Source organism: Oryx dammah, unplaced genomic scaffold, assembly GCF_014754425.2.
Source record: "Oryx dammah isolate SB20612 unplaced genomic scaffold, SCBI_Odam_1.1 HiC_scaffold_25, whole genome shotgun sequence".
In the NCBI taxonomy this organism is placed as follows: Eukaryota; Metazoa; Chordata; class Mammalia; order Artiodactyla; family Bovidae; genus Oryx; species Oryx dammah.
This window is the reverse complement of record NW_024070209.1, coordinates 46,447,202-46,452,539: the sequence shown is the minus strand read 5'-3', so window position 1 is coordinate 46,452,539 and position 5,338 is coordinate 46,447,202. Positions and strand designations below refer to the sequence as shown.

At 43.6% G+C, this 5,338-nt stretch overlaps 1 pseudogene; it reads right to left on the bottom strand.

Moving 5' to 3' along the window:
* Positions 1-3,782: 3,782 nt before the first annotated feature.
* LOC120852255 lies at positions 3,783-4,567 on the bottom strand (annotated as a pseudogene).
* Between the last annotated feature and the right edge of the window lie 771 nt (positions 4,568-5,338).

Here is a 5,338-nt window from a genome sequence, read left to right as displayed (position 1 = left end):
ATGGTCTCCTGAGATTGATCCTGCTTAGAAGAAGGTAGAGATGGGCTCTGAGGACACAATCATCTCAACGGGGCGGGGGCAACGTCACCCTTATAACCACAGTGCACAGGACACACGGAGGATTTCTGCACCACTCAGCATAGCTGCAGCTCTTCCCCAGGTCACACCTGAACCCATTCAAGCATTGAGGGCTTCATGTTGAAAATGGGACAGTATCATTGTTAACTTTCTCAGTATTTCCTACTGCAGTCCATGGGGTCGCTAAGAGTCGGACACGACTGAGTGACTTCACTTTCCCTTTTCACTTTCATGCATTGGAGAAGGAAATGGCAACCCACTCCAGTGTTCTTGCCTGGAGAATCCCAGGGACGGGGGAGCCTGGTGGGCTGCCGTCTCTGGGGTCGCACAGAGTCGGACACAACTGAAGCGACTTAGCAGCAGCAGCGGCAGCCAAGGACACTTGTTTATTGTGGTGTTTGTCTGCCATCTAGTGGCAGTTTGTGACATAACACCTTGAAAGTTTTGTCCTTACTTGATCGCATACATGGCAAAGCAACCGAGTGAAGACATAGGATCTAACACACCCCTGGTATAGTTTGTATTCACCTACGATGCACCTGAAATTGATCGCGTCTCCAGTACTGGCCCATCATTGTGTTAACTGTCTTTGTCTCTGTCCCAGTGTAGACTGAGGAAACCTTGATGATTTGGACATTCTACACTGAATTCCACTACACAAGCCTTATTGAACAATACATTAAGTAGACCTGACCAGCAAGAAATTGCTAAGACTCAGGTTGACTTGCAAAAATATATGTCTTCCATAAGGTGAAATGCGAGTCTTTCAAAAATTCATGAGCCTGCCACATTACTATGTTAGGGATCCACATGTCTAAGGCATGCTGGCTTATCCTTTTAGAGACCAACAAGCTGTATCTTGTTCCTAGGGCCACTAACAATGAAATACAGTATTTTTGATGCTTCTGTGGAGTGTTGAGACAACACATGACCTCAATGAATACATCACTCCATCCCACCCATCTGCTGCTGTGAGTGCTGCCCCACCGTGTGGCTGCAGGGCAGGAAAGGACTCTGCATCAGGCTCAGGCGGCACTGTGACTGGCTCCACCATTTGGACCACATCACGTGGTGAGGCTGCATCTGTGTTAGACAACGATGCTGTGTGCACAGTCTGAAAATTGCTGATATATGGTCACATCATAGATTTCTAGGGTTCTAGTGAAAAACCATGCTGTGATCAAAAACAAACAAACAGAAAAACTAGCACTGATAAAAAATCAGCTCCCAGAATGTCAGGGACCTCTATATACCAGTCTATAAAACAATAGCAGCTATGTGATTGAGCTGCCTGTTAAAATCTTTGAGTTTCGGATCCAACAGAGTCTCAGTATGGATGGGTCTCAGTGGCAATCTTTCTTAGGCTGGAGGTGGTTCTTACAGGATTGGATCTAAGCAGACTCAGCAGGTGCACTTCATCTCAATGGGCAGATCTCTCAGGTCCCCGTATCACCTTATATTTGGGCTTTATGGGAGTGGTGAATCAGCTAATTCCACACGGGAAAACGAAGTGAAGAGTATCCAGGCTTTCTCCAAGGCTAAGTTGACATCATGTGTTGGTTTGAATAAAGATGTATAATTCCCACATTACAGCCCAATTAATGGCAGGTGTGAAACAAGATGTTAAGCTAGCAGGTATTTCAACAGTGCACATAGATATCATCTTAAATTGGACGGAGAAGTGGCCCAAAATAAGAGTTTACAGCAGTTTCAGGGTAGCTGGTTAATCAAAGAGAAGACTGGCAGATCAGAGATTAGCAGTCTGGCGAAAAGGAATGTAGATAAAGCCAAGGACATGGGCATGATGTAATTGCAACTCATGTTAAATCAACATTCTACAGAGCAGCGACCACAGACCAGACACCTAATAACCAAGCCCTGAAAGGTTTTTACATCTCTGAGCAGAAGAGTTCTTACATCTCAGGCAACTCAGTCCCTGGCCCCAGAACATGACATAACTACCACAGTATTTACTCTCCATGTCCATGAATACAGAGGTCCAGGTGACGTGGACAGAGGCTGTGCAAACACCCAATAACATGAGCCCACATCCACTATGTACACCACCTCCCCCCACCCACCATATCCATCTTGTCTGCCATCCCTATCAGTACCGGAGAAGGCAATGGCACCCCACTCCAGTACTCTCACCTGGAAAATCCCATGGACGAAGGAGCTTGGTAGGCTGCAGTCCATGGGGTCACTAAGAGTTGGGCACAACTGAGCGACTTCCCTTTCCCTTTTCACTTTCATGCACTGGAGAAGGAAATGGCAACCCACTCCAGTGTTCTTGCCTGGAGAATCCCAGGGACGGGGGAGCCTGGCAGGCTGCCATCTATGGGGTCGCACAGAGCTGGACATGACTGAAGCGACTTAGCAGCAGCAGCAGCAGTAATTTATTAACAGTCTTAAAACCCTTACTCTGAGGGCATCAGTCTGCTTATTTCTATACATATTTTTTCATACACTTTCAAACCTAATGCAATTGTCATATTGGAATTGTAGCCACACTTGCCATGGAGTCCATTATTTTAGAATACACAAGCATGTCAATAATACATTTATTTTTTTAACCAGAAGTAGGATTCTATTGTTTTGTTCATGCATTCATCCTTGTAATTCTTTCTTACTGTGTTCTGACACTTCAGTGGCATGATCTCTCATTAGGTCTGATATCATTGGGGATACTACTGTTAATGAAATCTATTTAACAAATAAATTTTATATACATTTCCCACTAAAACACATTATTCAGGCTTATTTTCAGTTAATGACTATGACTTTTGAAAACAGTAAACGTTCATTTCTTAAAAATTTATGACAATACCAAATTAGTCTTGTCTAAAACACTATTTAGGGTAAACACTCAACATTTTTATTCAATTAGGGAAAAAAAGAAAAATGACATATCATATATGTTTTTCCTGTGGTGTATTTATTAAGGTTTTTGTCCCCTATCATTCATTTATCTGCTGTTTGTTTTCAAATTACATCTTTGAAATTATAAATCTAGACAAATTATAAGCCTTTTCAGTCAGAAACATGGAAAAGAGGCAAAAGAAAACAAAAATTTTGGACTTGAGATCTTTTATTTGTTGTGAATTTCATAAAGTCTATTTAAATATTCATAAACATTTTCACTAATTATGTTCATTCGTATTCTCCCTGAAGACAGCTTGTGTAAGAAGCTTTCTCAAACATGTTGAAAGAGAATTTTGTATAAGGAGTGAAGAAGTAGAAAATTGAAAGAGGGAAAATACAATTTTACCAATATTACCAAATATTATCCAGAAAAAAAATATACTCCTCAGTGCTCATTTGCAATACATGTTCAACTTTTGTTGCCACATAGTATCGTCGTTAGTCTACTTATTAGACTGGAGGCATTTAACTGACAAATGTAGACAAGGCAGGGAGGACTAGGCTCACCTTTCACTCAGCCCCCCTCAGAACTGGCTGCTACAGGTCACAGAACCCCTAGAGTCCCTGCTGCTTCTGCCAGGACCAGGCTGTGCTGCTCACGGGACCTTAACATGTGGTGCCTGAGATACAGACAAGACACTCATGGTCCAGAGCCCTCCTGCAAACTATTCCTCTGAGATCTCCACCATCCTCCTCTTACACAGACTCAGAGCATCTGCCGTCAGTTCCCCAGAGAAGCTGCACTTCGAGCAGCTGAGCCACACAGGCGGGGAGGTTTGTGTTCAGGGCTGCATCACTGTGGGAGGAGCATATGCATCTTGAGAACAGTAATAGACTCCAGCATCCTCAGCCTGCACTCTGCAGACTGTAAGTGTGAAGTCTGTCCCTGCCCCACTGCCAGTGAACCTGTCTGGGACCCCAGTGTCACGGCTGGAAACCTGATAGATCAGTCGCCGTGGAGACTGGCCTGGTTTATGTTGAAACCAGTACAAATAGGTCTTTCCATCACTAGATAGAAGGCTCTGTCTAGACTTGCAGGAGGTGGAGGCCATTCTCCAGGGATGACAGACAGGGAGAGTGGAGTCTGGGTCAGCACAGTGTCCCCACTGGACCCTAAGGAATGACAGAGAAGTACCAAGTTTTACACAAATATTACCAATAATTACTCATCATTTCCAATTTCTTATATATTTTAGCTAAAATACTATTGTGTTTTCTTCTCATTATCCTTGTTTTTGGCTCATACAACAAAATTGTACCATCACAATAATGAAACTGACATTTGTGAAGTATAAAGAGGCCTCTAAACACTTCCTACATCATCCCCACTTCCCCTGTCACAGTCCTGACCAGAGCACAGAAACTTCTTCTTTTTAGAACGTTCCTCACTCAAATCTAAACCCATCTGCAGGACAAGTCATACACATCTAACATGCAGAGAACCCACATGGAGAGCAATGCTGCCCCAGAGCTCGCCACCTGCCCCCATCCTCCTCCTCATCCCCTCTCCTTCCTCACCTGGGACCCAGAGCAGGAGGAGCCCCAGGAGCTGAGCAGGGAACCTCATGTTCAGAAGTGTGGACAGAGGAGTCCTGATAAGTCAGAGCAAGACCAGAGCTGAGCTTTTATCTCAGACTTGCAAGGGAAGGTCCTCCCTGGGGAACCACATGCAAATTCCCTGGTGGGGGCATCAGTGTGGACAGAGCCAGGGGGAGGGGAGACTCGTGTGTGCAAAGAAGAGAAAGTGTCTCTGTTTGGAAGGAAAACCTTCAACTTCAATAGAAATGAAATCCATGCTGCCTAAGCGGTAAAGTTAGTGTTGTTGTTAAGTGCTAAGTCTGAATTTTTTGTGACCCCCTGGACTGTAGCCCACCAGGTTTCTCTGACCATGGGATTTCCCAGGCAAGAATAGTAGAGTGGGTTGCTATTTCCTTCTCCAGGGGATCTTCCCGACACAGGGATCAAACCCACGTCTCCTGCATTGGCAGGTAGAATGTTTATCAGTGAGCCACCTGGGAAGCAAAGAAACACAGTTAAATATTACTTTCTATTTTCTCTACCAGTTTCCTAATATTTTAGAAATTTCTCCCTCATATTACACTTCTCTTTTAACATGGCTTAGTTTCCAAGATTATGTGGTGGGTATATATATTGATATGGTTTAAAACACTGTCTCTTTCTCATCTTTCAATTTCATTGGGGTAAAATAGCATACAGGAAAAAAGGGCAGATATTTGGAGTGCCCGAATGATGAAGATTTAATTGTATCACTATCTGGATTAAAATAGAGAATGATCACTTTCTCCAGATGCCTCAGTCTTACAATTTTAAGTCAATA